The following is a 26,179-nucleotide window of genomic DNA, read 5'->3' on the forward strand; positions in this document are numbered from 1 at the left end:
AAGCAAAGCGAAAGTTGATATTTAGAAAAAGAAATAGAGAAATGTATATATATTAAGATATTTTGTGAGGAAAGGTAATGAGAGATAGATAGATAGATAGATAGATAGATAGAAACAGAGAAAAGGGGGAGGAGGTGAAGGAGAGGGAAGGGATATATAAAAAGAAATAGTTAAAGTCTAGACAAGAAAAGACAAAAAGTCACCAAGAGAGAGAGAGAGAGAGAGAGAGAGAGAGAGAGAGAGAGAGAGAGAGAGAGAGAGAGGGGGGAGGGGGGGAGATAGGGAGAGAAGGGATGCATAAAAAATAGAAAGAATAAAATAAATAGAAATGTCAGAGTTAGGGGAAGGGCAAGAAATAGGCAGCGGGTGGGAGATGTGGAAAAGATTAAATGAAGGATAGAGTTAAGGTCTAGGCAAGCAAAATAAAAGGGAATTTGGAAAAAAAGACTATCGAAAGAAGAAAAAAGCAGGACAGACAGAGCGAATAAAATAAATAAAAAGGGGTAAGCATAGATAGATAGATAGATAGACAATAGTGAGTAAATGATTGAATGAGTGAGTGAGGGGGATAAAGGTGTTAAAGAATAAAAGGGAATGGAAAAGGAAAGAAGGCTATATTATAAAAAAACCGAAAAATAAGTATAGTTTGACAAATAGAAAGAGAAACACACACACACACACACACACACATATATATATATATATATATATATATATATATATATAGAGAGAGAGAGAGAGAGAGAGAGAGAGAGACGGGGAGGGAGGTGAGAGGATAAAAAGAAGGAAAGCGTTAAGAAACGTAACAGAAGTGGGTGATAGAAAAAAAGACGATAAGTAAGACTTGACAAATGAAATAAATAGAAAAAGACTGAAAAAGAGGAAAGCAATAAAGATAGGTAGATAGATAGATAGAAGTAGCTACCGAGAAAGAGATAGATAGATACTGAGAGAGAGAGAGAGAGAGAGAGAGTTCGGAGGTCAACAAAACCGGAATGTAGAGTTGGCATGTGAAAGTGAGGCTGTTACCAACATGGCGAACTCTCTGCGTTAAGGTAATAAATCTATTTTATTTGCTTCATTTTTGTGTCTTTCAGCTCGTTTACGAACAATGTTAACTAACTAATCGGTTAGTAGAATGTTTTAATATTCACAAAAATCTATTTGGGTCGCTAGTACCGGCAAAAATATGTTTAAATCGCTGTATTTCCTCTTCAACCTGACATTTTGTTAATCGTAGAGTAGTAGTATTAGTAGCAAACGTGATGATGGTTGCCGCTTTTGACAAACGCGATGTTTTTTTTTTTGTTGTTGCCTCCGATTCGCACGACGTTTGTTGATCTTGTTAAGAAGTAACTAATGCCACCTTTGTAAAATATCCCCATTATTTTAGCAAACTAATTTTGGCACTAGTGCAGGTTAGCATCCCCAAGAAATTGTTTTCTTTTTAGGAGAGTTAACAAAGCCTCAATCCTCCCATGTTAAGAATGGTTTTCTAAATTTGCTTGGGGAATATTAAACTGCACAAGTGCTAGAATTTTAAATGTTGTCATCATGTATTTCATTATTTTAATCCATACTTAAATGACTTTAAATTTAGCCAAGCATGGATCCAAGGAAGAAATATTGCGTCCATTTTCGGACATGATTCGAAATTTTAATTTTGTTTAGCTCTTGTCTTGTTGAATTTAGTTGCCAGAAAATTTTATTTAATTGGTTTGTTTGCATTTTAAATCGGCATATAACACCAATAACTTGAGTTTAGACATTTTAACGTCTTTTTATTTTTTAATACTTATTCCTACACGTCGATTTCTGTTTAATAAAATAAAAGAAAAAAAATCTTGTAACCCAATTCAGTTTTGTATACGTTTTCGGCGTCCCAGATTCTCTTTTCTATTAAATAAAAAAACTAAATAAAAAAAAATCATATTAAATTATATCCTGATAGATATTTTTATTTTATTTTCCTTTATGACATCTTGGATTAAAACTACAAATCTAATAGTCTCAGAATCCGAATTTAAGACACTGAAAACAAACAATTCTGCGTTGCATTTATTTTTTCTTGTCACTTTACTTTGTTTCACCCTGACATATGTTGCAATACATATATATATATATATATATATATATATATATATATATATATGGTAAATATTTACGACCTGCCCCAGCGTAATCCACGTTAAGAACGGCTTTCGGAATACCCCCCCCCCACACCTCCCCATGTTAAAAACGGCTTTCGATGTTGGGGGTGTTCATTCTTGAAGAATGGAGAGGTTGGGGGTGTTTATAATACGCTGGGGCACGTCGTAAAAATTTACCGTGGCTATCGACTTAGGTTCGAGTTTCATCAGGTTCACTGCAATTTCACGAATAAAACAAATCCATATATTCTTCCTCTCCCTCAATTCTATGGATTAAATAATAGAATAAACAATACTCTGAAATCTTTGTTATGCAACTAGTTTAGGTGTAAAGACTTCGAAATAACAAGAGTTTATTTTTTTCCGGTGTCGTTTCCAGTGCTGCTGGACTTCTTGCTTAACGCAAACAATGCTGGTGCTGGTTGGTACTTAAAGGGATGGTTAGGCTCTTAAAAAGATCTCTCAGTTGGAACGTATATGACATAGTTGGCGAATGTCTGGCATCTGGTAGGATGTCTCATCCTCAGTTAGAACAAAATGATAAATAATAATAAAATAATAATAAAAAAAAAGATGAGGTTGGAATTGCTCAGCTCTGGCTTCACTAGATTCTACGTTTCTGTCAGTATCCCATACTTCATCGTAGATCCTCTGAAAGAGGCCTGTTATTTTCAACAGAGAAATTTAGTTAATATATATTTGTGATGGAACAATTCAACTTTTATTTTCAATAACAAAAAAAAAAAAAAAAAAAAGTGATCATTTACTCTTTTTCAGTTCTACATTTGAATTTTCGGTGCTAATGCAGAGAGTGATCCGCGCTATTTTTCAAATCGTATTTCCACGTTTAATTAAGGTTTTATGATATGTTTTTTATTCAATTGTAAAGTTAAAGTACAGATTAGGTACAAAACACCCTCCCCTCCCCATGTTAAGAATGCCTTTTTAAATAATAACGTTATTATTTCAGCACGGATCAATAAGTGCATGAGTACAAAAAACTAAAATTTGACTGTAAACCAACAATATGACAAATCTAAATGTTTTTAAAAAATACGCTGAACAGCATTGGATACACCATGTTTACGTATAATTAAGGCCTCCATTCAGTGTCAAGAGACAATGGATAGCCCCTGCGTCGGGGAGTCTATTGTGAAGCAAAGATTGTGCAATTTTCCGACTGCATCTGATCCTGAACCGGCATTGCTTGAGTTCAATGGTAAGAAAACTTCTAGGGCGACTGGAAACAGTTTTCGGACAAGCAGAGATAGGGCCTATCTCTGCTTGCTATCTCAGATAGGCATGTTATTTCGGAATTTTGCTTCGGGACTAGTTGCACAACGAAAACAGGTTTGAAAGCTTAGTGTACCCTGCTAATATTATTTAATCCATAACTGGAGGGAGAATGTATATGATTACGAATTCATATCTTTCTCACGAGTATTAGTGAAAGTGACCCTGGCCCAGACATAATTCAAACCAGAGGCCATAACTTATAACCACTGAACTTAAATTATTTCTATTATATTATTATTACTATTAAAGATAAAATAAAATTGAATTTAACTTGAATCTTAGCTAACACGGTTCGTATTATTTGCCTTACGTACCTTGACTAATTTACCAACGGTATTTAATGGTACTTTGTGCACTGCATCTGCATTGCATCTCTGTTACTATGCTGAAATAATATTTAGAAACCCATTCTTATAATGGGGAGGGTGTTTTTGTAAGTGTTCTGTACTTTCACCTAACAGTTTAATAAACAAATTCAATTTTTACGATATTTTTAAGGTGCAAATAGATGCACAAACACCAAAATAATTTATGTTAGTAATAGTAACTAGTGTCCTAGATTTTAAGCAGGAAATTAAAAAAATATATAAGTAATCAAATAATAATAAAAAAACATCAAACGGTGTCAATCGAAAACGTCTACGTTAAAATTTAGTCCGCATTTGAGGGGTGTAGGCGTAGGATGGAAGCAGTAGTTTATTTTGCCATAACTATGTAATAATTAATCATTGTAAATCATTAAAAGGCTATGTTTGCCTTGAAGTTTATTTGAAATTTTGATTTAATTATGCAAGATCTGATTTGGCGGATATTTTGTTTTTGTTTTACATTTTCTTAAAAGAAATAAATAAAAAAAATCCATTGTCAATTATCACATTTAGAGATCAATTATCGAAAAATAAATTTCAAATATTCCTATGCACCAAATGAGGTGGGGGTGGGGGTGTCACATCACTATTATTATAATAGCGATGTGACCCCCACCCCATCCCTCATTCGGTGGATAGAAATATTCACATGTAGCTATTACTATTGATTAGAACACCGTGGTGTTTTTCTTTTTTTTTTTTTTTTTTTTTTTTTTTTTTAAATACGTATATAAATGAAATTTATTAAATGTTTAGGGTCTCGTGTCGTACTATATTGTCAACCGTAACAAATATGTAAATCGTATTTGGCATAATTTTTTATGTCTCAATATTTTAAAGATTTCGAGGGAGGGGGGGGTGCTCTACGAAATACAGAGCGGCTTGGTTTCGATAAATATCTAAAGCCGGTGTTAGTTGTCTAAGATGTCTTTTCTGTAGAATTAGGGATTCCACCTATAAAATCAGTGTTCATTTTACAATGAAGTGAACGAACACCAACACCACTTTCACATAAATTTTCTAAATGTATTAATGATCAACAATAATTTACATTTGGTAAGGGGTGGCGGGTTAATGCACAGCCTTTATTTTAAATCACACCTTCGTTTGATTTACTGAAACTACTAATAATACATACAAAAAAAAAAAGAAAAGAAATGATGGCTACCCCCCCCATTTAGAACCAGTGTCACGGGAAAAATAAGAACAGTATTATGCAGAAGACGAACCGTGATGAAATTTTAACTTAAAAATCCTATCTAAAACCTAGTACGGTTCGTGTTTAATCGAAAACTGTTTTTATGACCTATTTGCGTTAAAACCTTTAATAGAAGTTACTGTATTTTTTTATTTTATTTTGTAATGATTACCAAATATAATAATCATGTGTGTGTGTCCTATTTTAGAGTAAGAGATTTTTCCAGGGTGGCTCTTTTTATGCCCGCCTCTGCCCGCCATTAATCACAATCAAGAATTTGTCTAAGTGCTTCAAATTAATCGGCAATAATCGCAACTATTTGAACTTAAAGGAAAATCGTCTGCTTTGAATATTAAAAAAAAAAATCAACAAAACAAAAAACCCTGGATCTGTTCTGATCTTAGATTGCTACAATCTTTGTTTTGTCTCGATTCAGAGTGACCTTTTTTTGGGGGGGGGGGGGGTCCCCACATTAAAAACGAACCTAACTTTGTCCTCGATTTAGGGGGGGGAGGGGAAATACACCAATAAATATTTTTATAAAGTCTGCAAATATTGAGAATAGGCGTTAAAATAAACTTCGATTTATTTTTAAAAAAATAAAACATTATTTTTCAATTTAAAATTATTAGTTCATTTAAGAGAAATCCTTGAGTATGTATGATTGATGGCGGACATACAAGTGGCAAGTGCTGCCGGTTTTTCCCCATAAAAATCGTCCTCGTGTGTAACTTTGCCCTCGTGGGGAACCAAGTAAATAGGAACACTGATACATGAAAAACTCAAATTGAACCGGTTACGAAAGGGGTAAAGGTACGACCATTGTATTACGATAGTCGTGTTTAAGGTGTACCCTCTTCGTAGGTACAAACATTACCTTTCTTTTGCTACTTAGAAATATATTATTTACTTGCCAATTAAAAGAAGTTTTATTTAAATCTCAGAAATATGGATATTCGAATACCAATTATAAACCGTCCGACAGTCGCTACTGGACCATTTGTCGTCTAACAAGTTTCGGATTTGCATGGATTTCCCTAACTCTAGGGATTTTGATTACTTTTTAAGTTGAATAATACATAAAGTACCAACGAATATTATTTTAATTGTCTACAAAATAATGATAAAAATCTTGACAAGACATAACCAGTTGGGATTGATTGAAATGGTTTTCGTGACTCAACAATGCATGAATTATTCGAATTCCAGGATTATTCGGTAGATTCTACTTTCGGTATCAGATTTCGCAAATGTTTATTTATTTTTTTTTTTTTTGTCCCGGAAAAAATCTTGAAATTCGTGATATCAACAAATAAAAGTAAAACGTACACAAATTTATATAGAGTTGCTGATTTCATAGTTATTATTTTTAAAATGAATATTAATAGCATTAATTTTTCTTCTCTAATTTTGTTTGTCCGGTTGGAAAGCAGATTAACGGAATACACGTTCTGCTTTTTAAACTGCCGTCAATCTGACTCATTCATATTTATTGACGGAGGGAGAGGGGGAAGAGACTTGGCTGCTGCTGCTAGAAATAAATGAAAAAAAATGCGTCTAATTTTCAACAACACTTTAACATTGACAACAGTTTTAGTCATAGATTGTGAAAAAATGCTTTTATAGATAAAATTATTAAACAACTTAAAATAAATTGAACCGCTTTTCCTTTTGGTGTTATATATATCTTCATTCACACGAGTTACACTATGCTGTCACTTGTAAAACGAATTGGATTTGTTAGTTCCTTTCACTGAGACGGAGTGGTGTTACAACCCCTTTACCTCTCTACAGCTAGACATTTTTTCCCCTTTTGTTGAGTGCATGTTATTAATTAAATTACTGTCCCCTAAATAATCCGCAGTTTGTTATATTGTCCCTTTTTAAAATAGCATGCGAAACCTCGTGATTACCCCCCCCCCCTCCGCTGTTTATTAGTTTCCAGTCTGTCTGCGAATGCTTTTTTTTCTTGCGATGGAAAGAAAGCCCTTATTTTTTTCCCCCTCGTAATACGATAAGAGTGGTGCAAGTCCAGAGTTCAACCTAACTAAAAGAAAAAAAAAAAGTAGAAAAAATCTGTATTGTGAAGAATCCGTCACTGAATGAAAATGCCGTATTCCAAAAATTATATCAACTGATTTTTTTTTTTTTTTTTTTTTTTTTTTAGAGAAAATCATTTTTTAACGACCTTAATAACAAGTCCTAATAATTACAAGCCTGATTTTGATCTCGGGAGTTCGAATTGAATTGTCGCCCTTTATTTATTATATCTGATTGATCAAGACGCTTTTCGTCCTAAAATTTAAGAAAAAGAAACAAAAACAAAACATTTGATCAATTCACTTGATTTTTGAATGTGATTTTTGCCGTAACGGGTATGTACACCATAGTGGTTTTTCATTACTGTTTTTTTTTTTTTTTTTTTTTTTTTTTCTTAATTAGATAGAACTCTGGAATTGCACCATCAGCGTTCGGTGCTTTGCTTTAAGATAGTCGGCAGATCGATTTTGTGGTATTTTTTTTACGACCTGTCCCAGCGTAGTATAAACCACCTCATGTTAAGAACGGCTATCGAAATGGCCCCACACCACAACCTCCCCATGTTAAGAACGGCTTTCGAGATTGTGGTGGTGTTTATTCCGAAAGCCATTTTTAACATGGAAAGGTTGATGTTTATTATACGCTGGGGCAGTGGGGCTGGGGCACGTCGTAAAAATTTACCGATTTTTTTAAATATGTGGTTTTTAAGCCAAAAACAGTACTACTTTTGTCATGTCGAAAATATTAATATATCCAAAACTTACGAAAATTCATGGAGTAGAGCAACTCGGCTGCTATTGTGTTTTTAGTAAAAAAAAAAATTCTTTTGCTATCGGCAAAAATAAAACGTCGCCATTAAAGTAGCGAAAAGGGAGATGAGTATGTCCTCTATATTCGCAATCTTCAAGGTGTTCACATCTAGGGAAAATGCCATTTCCCCCCCAGTTTTCCTTAAAAATTACAGGTGATGTTGCTAAATAATAAATTAAATTTTTACGCGATATGATGACTCATGTAATGTTTAAGATTAGAAATATTTTGATTGCCTAATTTTTCTCATATAACCCACAAACCATATTTAGTGACATTACCAAATTACATTTAACTATAAATAATTTTCTACTCGACGAATTTTCGTAATTTTTGAATATATTACTATTTTCGACATGGCAAGTATTGTTTTTGCTTAAAACAACATATTAAAAAAAATCGATCTGTCAACTCTTTCTTAACAAGCACACAGTCCATTTCTACGAAAGAAATGGAAACAGAACTTTTCGTATCGATTACAAAACTGCTTAAAACGACATGACAATGTTCGTCGGTAATTGTGTGTTTATAGAAAAATGGGCTTCGCCAGGCTTTCATTGCTCTTTCTACGTGAAACTGGTTTAAAATCGCATAAACGCGAACATAAGACGTCCAGAAAAGGAACATGGCCAGTGTATAAATAAAGGAGGAAGATAACTTTTTTTCTTTTTATAAAAGAAAATGATTAAACGGCAAAACAATGTCTTTTTGTTGTTTTAATTATATACGGTTTGTTGCAACTTTCTAACCTGTCACTTTAGTAGAAAATTTCTGAGTTATCTTCCTTTATTTAAATATCCCCCCCCCCCGCCTTCCCGGCTGTTTTAATTGGTACTTGCAAGAGTACTGCTTTTTTAAATACTACAGCAACAAAATAAATTGAGTGAAAGCAACGAAATCCTGCATCAATCTATTTCACTGTAATTTATTCTCATCTGATTTTTAGAAAGAAAATATATTTTTCAATTTGTTTCTATCAAAAACAAAACAAACAAAAAAAGAACAAATGTGACATTAAATCTAATTGTTGAATGTAAAAGTGTGAAACTAACCATTTATGAAAATACTGTAATTCTTATTCAGTGATGACAATGGTCATCATTAACACTAAACTTCACTGTTAATATTCCAGTGAGTAATAGACTTTTATTTATTATTTTTAAGTTGATAAAATTCCGTATTCTCTGAACCATAAATTTCAATTACAAAAATGTAAAAGTTTATTTTATTTGGGTTGGATGTTTTTTCATGATAAAGTGTCACTCCCCCCCCCTTCCCAAGGACCCAGTAATGACTTGGAATGTCATGCACCATTAATATTTCGGTAACTCCACATTTCATTCCGATTTGAACGAAAACAAAAAACTGTTATCTCAATCTGGTTCTCTTAGCGCTCTCTCAATTTTGAAAACCTATCTACCAACCTATATCGTCTTCAAATGTTTTCTCCGAATCTCGCAGAATTCCCTTTCGTGTTTTAACTCCCAACATCTCCTGTCTCAATATTTTCTTTAGCTGATTAATTTGAAAGTCCAACAACATACGTCATCACGCCATTTTTTTTTGTTGGTTTACTCCTTTTATGCACTCTTCCGCCATATCTTCTAGACATACCTTGCTCATGCCGACTGTTCATTTGTTTTGTGTCCGTACTGTTTTATTGCTACAAATAACACTCAAGATAAGAATAGTAGCCCGAAAAATCCAAATAATACGGATTTCTGTTTTGTTAACCCCCCCCAGTCTTTTTTCACATTTATTCAAAGTGTAAATTAATCTTGAAGTACTCTGTATATTCTTCAAGTAAATGAATCTGCTTCAGGATTTAACAGATTCAACAAATAAATCTCTATCAATATATGAATAATCGGCACTTCAATAAATGACTTTCATTTAACAATAAGAAATAAACAATTACCAAAAATTTACTTTTTTTTATATAGAAATAAAGAGGTAAATTATTAAGACATTAAATAAAAATAAGCGGTACTTGTACAGTTTAATCAAGACATTAAAAAAAATGAAAATATTGAAAAAACGTTATCTTGTAAGTATTCATTTTGGACTAAAGATCTCTGAAAAAAATTTCACTTAATTTGATTGAGTAGTTTCTTTTTTTTTCTTTTTTTTTTTTTTACAGTGAAAAAACACGTTTTTATGACAGCGCGTTGGAGGTAGACATCTTTGATTTTTTTTTTTTGAACATGCCATGGGGATACAACTCAATTTAAAGCGCCGACACTCCCTCCCCATATTTAATACTAGCTTTTCTTCCTAAAAATCGAACCCTTTTACTCGGTGTCATAATTTTTTTTTTTACAGAAAAGAAAAAAAAAAAAAAAAAAAAAAAACTACTTGATTAAATTAACTGAAATTTTTTTGGAAAACTTCATTCTATAACGGATACGTATAATTTAAACTTTTTTCGATATTTATTTTTTTGATGTCTTGATTAAACTGTACAAGTGCCGAATAATCCATATGTGTGAACACTCAGGAGATCCCCGTTTTGACCATTGCCATCCTATTGCAAGCAAAAGTTTTATCAAATCAAAATATTCAATGAAAATATTTTATCTGGACGAAAAACTTCAGCCGATCTTAAACTTTAGCTGAAATATTGTATGCAATGTTTCATCATTATCATATTGAGTTTAATGCCCATTTTACATGCTGGCATGTGTTGGACGGCTTTTAGAAATTGACTTCCAAACTGACCTACTTCTAGCTAAGTCTTTATTTATCTAAGTCTTTATTTATCTAATTTATATACTCACTATGTCTGTCTGTCTCATTTCCAATTTTTTTTTCAAAGTGCATCTCCTCTGAGATGCAACATTTCAGAGCCGTGCAAGGCAGGTTAAATGATTGCATTTTTTGTCGCCCATTCTTTTATGAGGTTTTTAGCTGGTAAAAATAGCTGCTAAGGTTTCAAAATTAAAAAAAGATAGGAACTTGGCAAACGTAAGTTGACTTAAAGTGTTGTTCTAATCGGTTTATTTTGAACTATTTCTTATCCATCTGAAGATAGTTCCAACGGTAACAACTAAGGCTGGAGCGCTAAATTTTTATTCTAGCTGATGGCACCCAAGTGGTATATCTTATTCATTTATGTTTTTGAAATCACTACTATATAAAATCTATCTATATAGATTTCCTTGTTTTTGTTTTTCTTGGGCCCCCTTCTGTGAACTGACCCTGCTATCTCAACTGCTCTAAATCCATTAACCCTAGAACTGTTCTGCACGTATCTCTCTCTATTCAGATTTAATTTTTCTCTAAGGTCATCAGATCTGTCTATCTCTAAGGCTTGGATTACACATTCTTCTGCATCATTTCTTTTCATGCAACACTTGTTCTGGTTAGATTTATCTTCTATGCATTATCATAAGGTACACAGGCTTACTTGCATGTATAAAAGTAATGGTGTTATAGTGCAATAGAATAAATGCATTAGACTATACTATTCAAACTTACATCTCTAGAACATCGGTAAGGGATGAAAGTTAACTGTATGCTGTATCTCTCTCTCTCTCATCATATATATATATATATATATATATAATTAGGATGGTGCAAAAATGTTTTCATATATAGTTGAACGTCAAAAAACATTTTTGCACCAACCTTATATAAAAAGTGACTCTGTTCTTCAGACAAACGGTCCCTAGCAAACTACTCTGCCAATTGTTGGTCTACAGACTTGAAACTTGGTATATAGAAAATTTGCACCTGTGGAAGAAAAAATGTGATTTGGTCTTTTAGCCGGTAAAAATAACTGCTAATGGAGCAAAATTAAAAAAAAAAAATGGAATTGACAGGCATAAGTTAACTTAATGTGCTCTTATACGTATGCACACATACATTTATACATTAGTCAGTTAATTTTTAAGTATTTCCTATCCAATAGTATGACAATAGCTCAAACAGTAACAACTAAGGCTGTAGCACTAAATGTTTTGGTTTCGAATCTAGCTGAAGGCACTGAAGTCATATTTAGTTTTAGTTTTCAGTTTTATTTAGATATTTATTTATTTATTTTTTTAAATCTCTACAATATATTGGATACAATATAATAATCAATAGAGGATTGGCTCTATAATAATAATGATAATAATAATAATAATAATAATGAATATGAAATCTACATAAATTTAAAATATATTAAAGCATATTTTACGACCGGGCAATGCTGGGCGGCCTACTAGCATCTGATAAAACAAACTCGAAATGGCAAAACTTCTTTCTTGTATATAAGCAAGACGCTTACATGGGATACAATATTATTGTCAAATGTTTAATATTGAAAGTGCTAAATATTTCTTTGAAGTCATCTTATATAACACACACACACACACACACACACACACACACACACACACACACTATGTATATCTTTTTATGTTAATATTGAAATATATGAGAAGGTACCTTTCTTGCTTCCCCTGTCGCCTTCATAAATTATTTCATCCATGCTATTACTAATACCAAACATCTTGAAAAGGTTTTAATGACTTTTTAATTCTCGTCTCTTCCTGTCTGTTTCTGTGAACTTGATGTGACCCACATTTACAACAATACTGGGTCACTTCCTGTGCAATGATTTTATATTTATAGCGCTCAGCCTTCATTCAGTTATTGTTATTCTATTCCTCGGGGGGGGGGGGGAGATACTCATTTACAGAACCACTTAATGCTGCATGATCATTGTGACAAGTGCTGCATCAATTGCGACTCTCATTACTTCATGTTTCTCCATTTCCATCTTCAGTTGAGATCTAAATAGACTAGGGATGGCATTACATAATCCTCTTCCCTCCGGGATTGTTTTGCTGAATCTTTTAAATCCAAACATTCATTTAATCTCCATGCCTTGTTTAGGTCGACACGAGCATATACCCATCTACTTATGTTTTCCCCCCTCACTAAAACGATAACACACGTTTTCAGATTCCTCCCCACCAAGGAGTTTTTTTTCTTTTAAACTAAAGTTTTTTTTGTTAGCTAAAACTACTAAACTGAATGTTTGAATTCGCCTTTCAATTTTTTCATTCTTACTGCTCCCGTTTCCATGATTTTTTTTTTTGTAAACGTGCATTAAATTTTTTGCACACGTGTGCATAAAACCAACATGGCCACCAGTGAGAACAATATGGGATACATTGGATAAGAAGTCTTAATATCATGAAAACTATTAGTCCATGGCAATTTTGAATGTGATATTTGTCCAAAACAGTCGAATACTCATGAAAATCAACTTTTTAAAAGTAAGTTTTGAGTTGTTCCTCTAGCACTAGCAATAGCACACCATTTTTTAATTTAAATTGAATAAACTCATATCAAACATTATTGAAAAAAGTATAAAAAAACAAAGATATAATATCTTTAGTTTTTAAAATCGGCCATTAGAACTGGAGTGATGACCATTCAAAGGATGAAAAAATGTGTGGTTCACTAGACATTTTGCCTTAAATCAGTCCTATCGAATGCATTTAAGCTTGTGATTGAAAATGGTAGGAAATTTGCACAATTTACAGACTAACCCATCTTTTAAAAAGTTGTATCGTTGGATCTTTTTAAGATAGTGATGAAATTTTGAACATATCATAATACCATGAAAGTTCAGTTGGCGTTATTGACGACCATCTCACTTGGTAACTTACATACTAATTAGCATATTCCAATTTCGTTCTTACAGCTAAGAAAAATGGTAAGTAAGGCTTTATTATCATAGGAAGTATTCTCATGGACATTATCATTTGTCATTATAACATTATGAAAAATCAAAGATGGCAACCGGGAAATCCAAAATGTCCACCATGGCATGATTCAAAGAAATTATTAACAAAATATGGCTTGTAGTATATCAAATTAAAGGAAATTTTGTACAGATCAGAATTATGTTTTCAAGTACATTAAAGTAATTAGCATATTAATTAGCATAATTTTCATTTTAATGGCTTAAAGTAGAAGTTAAAAAAATGGGAGGTAAGGCTTTATCATCATGCAAAATATTATTCTGATGGACATTATCATTTGTCATCATTACACTGTGAAAAATCCAAAATGGCAAGCAGGAAATCGAAAATTGCTGCCACGACACAATTTAAAGAAATTAACAAAATATGGCTTGTAGCATATCAAATGAAAGAAAATTTTGTACAGATTACAATTATAATGCTTTCAAGTACATTAAACTAATTAGTATAATTAAATTTCATTTTGATGGCTTCAAGTTACCATGACAGTTATCAGGTGAGTTTCTACCACTATTTTCTATAATTTTTTTTTTTTAAGTCATTGTCCAGACTTCAAGCGACATTGCGATCATTTTTTTCTTGTTCTCATGTAACGCTTGACATTGCTTGTTTTTTTTAACAGAATATACATTTACAACCCCAAAAATTTATTGAGGTAGGTAGAAGAGTAACTTGCCTTTGGTAACATTTATTTGTTATATATTTGTTTTTTGACCATTTTCATACCTCTGTGGATTGTAAAACAAACCCAATAAATGTTATTCTTTTACTTAACTGGATAAGTGGTTTATGCGTTTTAACTTGTTTAAAAGCGTGGTCATTGTCGGTGATTCATTTTCCAAGAATTTATTTTTTTTTTAAAAATATTTGTTTGCTTTCCATAATTAAAAAATTGTTTTCTAAATAATAACAAAAATAAAATGAATACTTTATGTCCATAAGTTAGTTGATGAACGTTTTGTTTACAGATTTTTTTTTTTGTGTGCATCTCGGCACACAAAAATTCTCGTGTTTATATGCGTTTTCAAATTTTAGGACAAAAGAAATTAATATATTCGCTATTACATAGCGTTCGAACACAGTGTCTATCTTTACTTATCTTCGTATTACAAAACATTAACTTTGACATATTTTGTGCAACTTAAAAACCAAGAACGGCAATAACACACACACAATGCTCATTGTCGGTTATTCTTTATTAAAAAATATATTCTTTTCCTGTCTATAATTAAAAATGGTACTACTACAGTTTATCGCCGAAAATGGAGACGCCATTTTTTTTCCGGGCACCTGTCGTCAAAATAAGAGGGAGCAATCAGTATTTTAAACTATGACTGAAGCCTGAAATAATAAAAAATAAAATAAAATAAACTAATTACTACGTGTTCCAGCGTAGTATAATCCCCCCACCTCCCCATATTAAGACTAGCTTTCGGAATAAACACACCCCAGCCTCGAAAGCTGTTAACATGGAGTAGTTGGAGGTGTTTATATTACGCTGGGGGATGTAGTAATTATTTCTTTCCGGAAATAATCATTATCTAGTTTAATTTTTTTTGTTAATTATTTCATGCTTCAGTCATAGTTTAAAATACTGATTTCTCCCTCTGATTTTAATGACAGATGCCCGAACAAAAAATAGCATCTCCCTTTTCGGCGATAAACTGTAGTAATATCTTAAAAATTTGTTTTCTAAATAAAATAAGTAAAATGAATACTTTATTTTTGTAAGTTAGTTGATGAACGATTTGTTAACAGATTTTTTGTGCACGTCTTGGCACACAAAAATTCTCACGTTTACATGCGGTTTTCACTATTTTTATCAACTCGTGTATAAGTTTTTATCCAATTCTTTTCAAATTTTGGACAAAAATTAGTATATTCGCTATTAAATAGCGCTTGAACACAGTTTATATCCTTATCTTTGTATTACAAAGCGTCAACTTTGAGATATTCTAACTTTTGACTGGAAAGACATACGTGTTGTGTTCAAATTCTGTAGCAAAGAAAATTCTTTTCTCTGGTTAACTAAAACAATTAGAAACGTCCACGGGTACAACTTCCACTTTGAGTATTCATGTGAACACACCTCGACCGCTTATTTGCAAAAAGTCATCTACCACAGCAGGCATGCTATACTGGCATGTTTCGTCGTTAATAGTTGGCTTTGAATAGCGATTTCTTTGAATATACAAATCACAACAAAAATATTAAAATACCATTTTAAAGTAAATTTTATTGTGAATCCAGTTATAAGTTTTATTTTGATGGGCGTAAACGGAATGTACTTATTACTGATTTAAAGACTGAGGGTCAAATTAAGTAGCAGTCCAGCACTGGACGTTATGGTATCTGGTACTGCTACTAGCACGAATTGACCGACTTTTGGTTATCTGCTGTATAAGAAAAGAACTGCAGAAATTCTCCTCTGGACCAAAGTGTCGTAGGTTTACAACAAATGCCACATACAAATTCAATACATCTAGCCTAATAGCTATGTTCTGTAGCTTTCAAACACGGTTTTAGACACATTCAGTCATAATAAAATGCTACATTGCATCCGACAAACAATGCCATCACAATCGTAATATCTTTAGAGGAAAGAGTTCCTATTTTTCTCTCTAAATATTAAGTCCTACCATGGCTAGGAGTTGACACCAAAAAAAGTTCTACATTTTCTTATGCTATTGAGATTACGCTAATCATAACTGCTTAATAGATACATAGACCTAATAAAATCTTACAGCTTTCCACTACATGATTAATAAAGTCTCCCTTGACATAACTGCCCATTCTGATTGGCTGTGCTCTGAAAATTCTCATTCTAGAATCCTATTCTTGCTAACATTAACAAACGGTTACTAAAATTGAAATATGGCATTACTATACACAACTTCTCTGAAAAAATTAAATATATATAGATTCATATTTACATTTCTTATTTATTGTATTTGCAGTTTCTTTGCGTTTATTTTTTAATTGGACATTTGTACGTACGTCTGTTTGTGTGCATGTGTTTGGCTTCACATGCGTTTCAAAACAAAACTTATTTGTACGTACGTTTTGTTTGTGCGCGTGTCTTCGTTTGCATGTGCCTTTCTGAATGAAAACAATCATTTTGTTAAATAAATTGCTAAAAAAACAAAAAAAAAAAAATAATAAACTTGGATATAACATTACACTAGCAATACCAGACGCCGTAACATTCAGCGCTGGACAAGGCGCACACTGCTACTTAATTTGTAATCAGTAATAAGTACATTTCTCTTACGTCCATCAAAATAAAACTTATATAACTGGATTCACAATAAAATTTACTTTAAAATGGTATTTTAATATTTTTGTTGTGATTTGTATATGCAAAGAAATCGCTATTCAAAGCCAACTATTAACGACGAAACATGCCAGTATAGCATGCCTGCTGTGGTAGATGACCTTTTGCAAATAAGCGGTCGAGGTGTGTTCACATGAATACTCAAAGTGGAAGTTGTACCCGTGGACGTTTCTAATTGTTTTAGCTAATCAGAGAAAAGAATTTTCTTTGCTACAGAATTTGAACACAACACGCATGTCTTTCCAGTCAAAAGTTAGAATATCTCAAAGTTGACGCTTTGTAGTACAAAGATAAGGATATAAACTGTGTTCAAACGCTATTTAACAGCGAATATACTAATTTTTGTCCTAAAATTTGAAAAGAATTGGATAAAAACATATTCATGAGTCGATAGGAGTCGTGACAAGCGCATATATATAAGCATAAGAATTTTTGTGCGTCATGGCACACAAAAAATCTATAAACAAGTGTTCATCAACTAACTTACGAACATAAAGTAATAATTTTATTTTTGTTATTATTTAGAAAACAAGTTCTTAATTATGGACAGGAAAAGAATATAAAAAAAAAAAAGTTATTTGAAAAAAAAAAAAAAATAACTGACAATGAACATTTTTTTTTTCTTGTTTTCGAGTCGCAAATAAAACATCTCAAAGGTAACGCTTTGTAGTACAAAAAGTAAAGATAGAAACTTTGTTTAAACGCTATTAATAGCAAATATATTAATCTCTTTTGTCCTAAAAAAGAATTGGATAAAAACTTTATGCAAGAGTCGATAGAAGTAGTGACAAACGCATATAAACATGAGAATTTTGTGTACCGACGCGACGCGCATAAAAAAATCTGTAAACAAGTCATCAACTAACTTACGAACACAAAGTATTCATTTTTTTATTTTTTTTTTATTTGGAAAACATAAGTTTTTAATTATGGACAGTAAAAGAATATTTTTTTGAAAAAGAATGACCGACAATGAACATTTTTTTTTTTTTTTTTTTTTTTTTTTTTTTGCTGTTCTTGGTTTTCTAATTGCAAATAAAACCTCAAAATTAACGCTTTGTAATACCAAGATAAGTAAAGATAGAAACTGTTCAAACGCTATTTAATAGCGAATATATTAATTTCTTTTGTCCTAAAATGTGAAAAGAATTGGATAAAAACCTCTTATGCACGAATCAATAGGATTAGTAACGAACGCATATAAACACGAGAATTTTTGTGTGCCGAGATGCACACAAAAAAATCTGTAAACAAAACGTTCATCAACTAACTTATGAACATAAAGTATTCACTTTATTTTTGTTATTATTTAGAAAACATAAATTTTTAATTATGGAAAGGAAACAAATATTAAAAAAAAAAAAAGACCACACTTTTAAATGAGTTAAAACGCATAAACCACTTATCCAGTTAAGTAAAAGAATAACATTTATTGGGTTTGTTTTACAATCCACAGAGGTATGAAAAAGTAGCCAAAAAACATTTATATAATGAATAAATGTTACCAAAGGCTCTTCTACCTACCTCGATAAATATTTGATGTTGTAAATGTTTATTCTGTTAAAAAAACAAGTAATGTCGAGCGTTACATGAGAACAAGAAAAAATGCCTGTGATGTCTCTTGAAGTCTCAACAATGACTTAAAAATAAAATATAGAAAATACTGGTAGAAATTCACCCGATAATTGTCACGGTTAATTTAAGCCGTCAAAAATGAAATTTAATTATCCTAATTACTTTAATGAACTTGAAAGCATTATAATTGTAATCTGTATAAAATTTCCTTTCATTTGATATGCCATATTTTAATAATGTCTTTGAATCATGTCGTGGTTGCCATCTTGGATCTTTCACAGTGTAATGATGACAAATTATAAAGTCCATCAGAATAACATTTCGCATGATGATAAAGTTTTACCTCCCATTTTTAAAATTCTTTTTTTTTGCTTCTACTTGAAGCCGTTAAAATGAAACCTTAGTATGCTAATTAGTTTAATGTACTTGAAAACAATTCTGATCTGTACAAAATTTCCTTTAATTTGATATACTACAAGCCATATTTTGTTAACAATTTCTTTGAATCATGTCATGGCTGTCATTTTTGATATCCCGGTTATCTTGGATTTTCATTATGTTATAATGGCAAATGATAATATCCATCAGAATACTACTTCCTATGATAATAAAGCCTTACTTACCATTTTTCTTAGCTGTTTCTATGATGTTTCTACTTAAAGCTGTTAAAATGAAATTGGAATATGCTAATTAGTATGCAAGTCACCAAGTGAGATGGTCGTAAATAACGCCAACTGAACCTTCATGGTATTATATGTTCAAAATTTCATCATATCTTAAAAAGATCTGGAGATACAGCTTTTTAAAGATGGGTTAGTTTGTAAATTTCCTACCATTTTCAGTCACAAGCTTATATGCATTTGAATAGAACTGACTTACGGCAAAATGTCCAGTGAACCACACATTTTTTTTAATACTTTGAATTGTCATATAACTCCAGTTCTAATAGGCCGATAAAAAAAAAAAAAAAAAAGATAAAAAAAAAAAAACTAAATATATATATTTTTTTCTAATGCTCTTTTCAATAATGCTTTATTCGAGTTTATTCAATCTAAAGAAAAAAATGGTGTGGTATTGTTAATTTCACCATTAAACTATTCTGGTGAAAACCTTTCTCTCTCTCTCTCTCTCTCTCTATCTTATTATGTTTACATTTCTTTACGTGCGTGCGTTCTGGTGAAAAGATAGATACTTATTACATTTAACAAAAACCGATCAATTTCCCAATTCGTACATACGTCTGTTTGTGTGCGTGTGTCTAGTTGCGCATGCGTTTCAAAATAAAAACAAGACTTATTCATACGTACGTTTGTCTGTGTGTGTGTCTTCGTTTGCGTGTGCCTTTCTAAACGAAAGCAAAACTTTTGTTGTTAAATAAATTGCTAAGAAATTTTTTTAAAGTAAAATAAACCTTACAATATATCACACTTTCCCAACTTATTTCTGTGTTTATCGGTCTCCCTATTACTTTGTTGGTCTATTCTTTAGGAAGTTTTTTTTCGTTTTTTTTTTTTTTAATTTTTTTTGCAGCAAATTATTATTCATAAAACAGTATACTTTCATACAAATTAAATATCGGCTAAAATTTTTATTATACGAGATTTGAAAATGCAAGCTCAAATAAATGTGCATAATAAAATCAAGCACTCATGTGTACACCGTTTTCAACCTAAGGTATCCACAAGTATTGAGAGCATAAGATACATTTTCGCCCCTTTTTTTTTGGCGTTTCTTTTCGGCTTCCACTAAGCCATAGTAACGCGTGACCGGGCATCGCTAGTGTTAAATAAAACTAATTTGACTTTCGCTTTCTGTTCAACAGGGGATTGCCGGTGTATAGCGAGGAAAAGTCACTTATGCAATTCCAGTTTATTTTTAAAACTATATAAAAAAGCTAGCCTTTTTGAAATGCTTCTTTTTCATAATGGTTTTATTTTTTTTAATAAAATTTTATAAAAATGTTTTTCATGTTTAATTTAAATTTATTTTCTGAATGTTTTTTTTATATAATAAAAAATAAATATTTGAAAAGTTTACATGAAAATAGTCTTCACTTTTATAAATGATTTTTTCAATATCTTGTAATGAAAATATATTTTTCAGTCTTTACATTGAAATGTTTTTTTTTAATTTACATGAAAAATATTAAAATTTTTTAATAAAAACATTTTTATTGCATGATATTAAAAAAACACTTAAAATAAAGACTTTTTTTTGTAAACTATTTTTTTTCAAAGTAAAGACTACTTTATACAGAGATTTAAAATTAAACTGGAATTACGTAAGCATTAATCAGAAGAGACTTTTTCTCAGTATACACCAGCTAGACCTGGCAAGAGTTCGTCAAAACAGCGAAAGTCAAAAAGAAAGTTTTAACATGATTTTTTTAATCTCTCACTTTTTATTTCTTTCTAGTCTGACTTAATCTTTCTTAATTCAATGTTATCTTCCAGCATTATTAAAGTTATGATTTAGTATCCAGATCACCAGCTGTTCTTACAATTTTAACTATTCAAACATACTATTTTCAAAAATTGCTTTATGTAAATTATAACCGTTGTTAATAACATATTAATGACTTTACCTAGAATGAAATGTTCTTGTTGGTTTTCTCACCATCACCTTAACTATTTATAAATGCCAATGGCTTCATCTAATTTTTTGTTTTGTTTGTTTTTAATTAACAAAAAACAAAAAAAAAGTAGAGCTTTATATGTTCAATTAGTTGTGCCTACCCGGTATTGCCAGGGAGATATTTTACTTTTGTTTTTATTTCATTTATTTTCGTTAAATCGCAGATTTCAATTTTCTTTTATTTTTTTAATTTTAAATTTATAAATAATTAACAGGAAAATCTGGCCTTGTTCAGGATTGAATAAGGAACCCTGTGTGTTTTTGCACCCCACGTTTTACATTACGTTTTACATCCTTATGTTTTACATTCTATGATATTTAATTTGGGGAGTGGTGTTTAACGATGTATTCTCCATTATTTAGCTATGGAACTTTCTAAGAAAGCTGACATTATTATATGTAAGATAAAGGCACACCCTGCATTTCCATGGAATGAATGAGGATACTTATGCATTTCTGCTCCAATTCCTTAACCTCTCTCTGACAATTTCTATTTAATTTCTCTATTTTTTTTTTCATGTTATAAATAAGATTAAATAAAACAGATTTCCTTTTTATGGATGTTAGCTGTAAAAGTAGTCTCCATCATAATGACATGCACCCTTTGACCAAAATGAAATCTACTTATCCAAGTACTCTGAGAAACATAGTTTTAGAAATATGTATATGGTATAATCATGTTGACACCGATTCTCATTAGATCATAGAATTTAAGCAATGTCTTGCCAGTCCCAAATAGGTGACCACTTGGAAATACTAGGTGCTATATGTATGGCCCCAAAACATAGAAATTTCTAGATTAGTATCTATGGGTACATCTAAAAACCAATGGGAGAGATGCACCCTTAATTTTAGTCAAGATATGTATCTTAGAAAAGGAAAACTAATGTAAAACCTGAAATGTACTGTCTGCTCTGTCTGTGGAAAACGTTTTCACAGGCTAGACTGAGTGTAGCAATAGTTGAATGATTCTATACAAAGCCTTCATTACTATAAACAAATCATCTGTGTGTTTTTTGGACAATTCAGTTGTTGTGTGAAGCTCATACAGTGAAATTAACGAGTGTTGCCTGTCTAGCCTATCTGACGAGCTGTGAAACAGTAATGTATGTGGATGACTACACACACACACACGATGTTTATGGAGTGGGGCAGGGTCTCAACTCCAAACCCAAGAAAGTATTTGTAAATGAACAGACAGAAACTAAAACTTTATTATACAGAAGATAAAAAGCTAAGAGATGGGTGACAAATCTACTACTAGTTATTACTTTTACTGTTTACAGAAATCTTAACGATGAAGACTTGTAATGAAATGATCAGTTAGGCACCTTTTAGAATTATTAAAAAAAAAAAAAAATTTTAATCAAATCAGTGGCGCACAAAAATCTGAAAGTTTATAGCTGGTTCTGAGGGAGCTTTCTGAAGGCCATCATAAACTTGACACATCAGTCAGTCTATCTACTTGATGACTCCACATCAAAATATTTTAGAAATTTTCCACCTGAAATTCATCCTCTTATGAGAACTTTTTTTAATGTCGTTTGTTCTTTTTCTGTAAAAAAAAAAAAAATTTAATTGCAGCAATTTTGCATAAAACTTTTGTACTAACAGCAATGAACATTTTCTATTTTAAGACTTAAAGTATGTTGAACATATATCTAAACTCACATATTTTAAATGTTTTTATTCTAGTATTGTAGAGCCAGAGGTTTGGGAAATAGATTTGTATGATTGCTAGAAGTCAGATTTTTTTTTTTTTTAATCTGTCTTCAATTATTATTGAATATTGAAAGACTGTAAAATGAGTCTGTCAAATATTTTAGAACTTTATACTTTCCAACTCTCCAACCCTGCTTTATTGCACTCTGCATACTACATACACACGTGTTGTAAATTAACCACACTTATAACTCAATCGGTAGAGTGGTTTGTCTGTGCCATGAAGATGTTTCTGGAAGGTCTGTTTTGTCCTGGCACGACACTCTAGCTTTCCTTTTGTCAAACCTGATAAAATGATAGGCAGATCTTTTAAACAAGTGGTTGATATGTTATTTGCTTGACAGCATCATTTATTATATTTTGAGAATCGTTTATCTGGCTGGAATCATCATGCTGCAATTGAACACCGTATGAAATTCGCCCCCCCCCCCCAAAAAAAAAAACTCTTTATAAAATTATAAATTTATTGAGTGTGCACGGCCATGTCATTGCTGATCGAGACCAGATCCCAACTTTTTGCGATTGCCACCAATGTCATCCACATTTCAACGGCTCTGGACAGTTACAATGCCAACTGAATTACAAATCCTTCCTCCTAGCAAAAAATGAAAGGGAGAGAGACATGCCTACATATCAACAAGAAAAGAACAGAAAGAAAGAATAGTCACTGGCAGTATTTTCAGTTCAACATATCTCAATAGTTTCAATGAGTTCACTGCCTTCAACCTTTTTAGCAATAACTTCAGCTGATTTTTATAAACAATCTGACAAATCACGGTAAATCTATTCTGATATTGACAACATGCTTGTAGTCAGGTTTTTTTATAACGCTTTTTACAACTCTACTTGTCTCAAAAGGACAAGAAAGGTCAGGCATAAGACTTTTAAATGTAGAAAGCCTTAACTCGACCAAAAAGGACCCTTACTATTGCGCCACACACGTGTATTACTTATTCATCTGTAAATAAATGTATTATTGGTTCATGTAAATCTTCCTATTATTGTGTTTATATATATTTTAATTTTATGATTGTTGTTCATTATTGAACATAGTAGGGATTGTGACAGGAGGGAGGGAATGCTGATTAATGCTGCTTTAAATATGTCCTAAAATTTTTTCTTTTCAGTTTATGCTATTTCATTTTTAGGTTCTTGATTAAAATTCCCCCATATTAAACAAAACAAAGAAAAATCTGTATGATGGACATAGCCATGACAAAATGAAAATATATCTTAAAAAGTATGTAAATTGATAAAGTAGTTTTATTTTTAAAAAGGAAGTAATTTTTAAGCAATTAATGATATTTTGTAAGTATTACAACATAATTATAATTATTATGAATTGTTGAGTTATCTCAGTAGTTTCTGGAAAATTTTGTCAAAGTGGCGGGGGAGACAATCGCTCTTTGGATAACTCAAAAAGTTTGATTTTCTTTTTTGTTTTTAGGAATATATATATATATATATATATATATATATATAAATTTTTTTTTTTGTTAGACAAGAACGAACCTATTTATATCAAACATATTAAAAGTGAATGTAAAAATAATAATTTAGTGTATAATTCTCAAAGTTGACAAGATAAACTCTGACACTAGTGAAGTTGTCTCATAATTGTTATTAATATAGATAAGGAAAACTATTAGAAATTAGCTGTTATATGAAGGGGCCACAGTAGATCTCGGTAAACGTTTGCTTAAATATTTTATGTATCGAATCCCTTCACCATATGGAGTCCCTTTAACATCCCTTCTCATGTTACAAATCATTAAAATGTCTCGCAGTTTTGTGAGTAGCCATTTAGCTATTCTGCTTTTTTAAGAGAAGTGGAGGCAAGGGTTTTTTTTTCTCACATCTTGTCGGTCTGTTTATCTATCTCTTCCATTAAAGCAGACATTAATTGGAACTAACTCATAAACTTTGCTTCTTTATTTTCTGTGTCATATCATACAATGTTTGCGTTGTGCACTTTGGAATTTAATTAATGGCCAATGCATAATTCTCTTTATTACATCATCAAGGTTGATTTAAAAATGTTCTTCAAAAACAAAAATACCTTATTGCTTGTCGGGCAGATTTAGTTTCTATTTCCAAATGTTACACATCATCGTGCTTAAATTAACATTCATTTTATATGCTGGCATGTCTTAGACAGCTTTAAGAAATTGACTTTCAAAGTAACCTATCTCTGGCCAGGTTTTTAGTTGTCCCTCTTTCTCAAGTTCATCCTTACCACTTCTTCCCATATTTTCCTTGTCCTTCCTCTGTAAACTGAACCCTCTACCTCAACTATTTTACTTCTCTCTCCTCCATTGTTTTCAATGTAGCCACATCATCAAAGTCTCCTGTTTTGCACTAGTCTCTGTATACTGTCCAAATTTAATCTTCTAAGATCATCAGACCTAAGCCTGTCTTTAAGAGTCGGACTACATATCCATTGTATCGTTCTCATATCATTTCTCTCCATGCAACGCATCTCCTCAATTATCACTGATCAGTTTTCATTTTCATGCATCATTATACTACATACACATGTCAAATAGACACTTTCCCTTGGTTGAAAGTGGTAATACTATTCTGATTAGTAATGACAGAAGATTCTTAAACTTATTCCATCCACTCTTAATATTTCAATCACACTAGCAGTTCAGACATAAGCACCATAGTGTGATGCTGGAAGGTGTCATTAGTGATGTCTCTGCGTGGATCGTTAGTTTGATGCATTTCAACGTCATACTCTTTTCACCAGGCTGACCTAATCAAAGATGATCAGTCTCTGATCAACCTTTTTCTAGTGCGCTTTCAGACACTGGACATTTATAAGATTAGATGGAGCCCTGCATAAATTCTTTTGGCTTGCCCCTGATTGGTGACTGACAATGCCAATTTACATAACGTGTCGAACTGAATCGAGAGACACTTACAGTTGCATGGATTCGTTCTAAAAGTCTGTTTAGATTAGTCAAGTAAAATATTAAAAATAAAAAAGGAAATAAAATAAAATATTATGACTAAATTCAGTCGAAGTGTATAGATTTTTTTGTAAAGGAATATTATAAAGTTTGAAAAGAATAGTTAAAGTAGCAGTTATACATTTATAATGTTCATGCATTAAAACCTTTTTTTTTTTTTTCACTTTAAAACTTTTGCGTTTTGATCTGAACTCTTCTTCCTTTACATTAATCACGTGCTTCACACATCTGAGGTGAAAAGGTGAATTGCTTCAAGTAAAAAGTTCGACCATCATTGCGACTCTATAAGGGAATGCAGATATGAATAACTGCATTGCT

At 31.6% G+C, this 26,179-nt stretch overlaps 1 protein-coding gene across 2 annotated transcripts in view; it reads left to right on the plus strand.

Annotated features, from left to right (window-relative positions):
* Positions 1–922: 922 nt before the first annotated feature.
* LOC145279784 (phosphatidylinositol 4-kinase beta-like) overlaps positions 923–26,179 on the plus strand; it is a 285,155-nt gene continuing 259,898 nt past the window's right edge. For both annotated transcript variants that reach the window (XM_080131111.1, XM_080131109.1), the window contains exon 1: positions 923–1,055. The gene's annotated coding sequence lies outside the window, so the exon portion shown is untranslated. The remainder of the gene's footprint in view (positions 1,056–26,179) is intronic.

This window comes from Euprymna scolopes, chromosome 7, assembly GCF_053919585.1.
Source record: "Euprymna scolopes isolate OS-2025 chromosome 7, ASM5391958v1, whole genome shotgun sequence".
NCBI lineage: Eukaryota > Metazoa > Mollusca > Cephalopoda > Sepiida > Sepiolidae > Euprymna > Euprymna scolopes.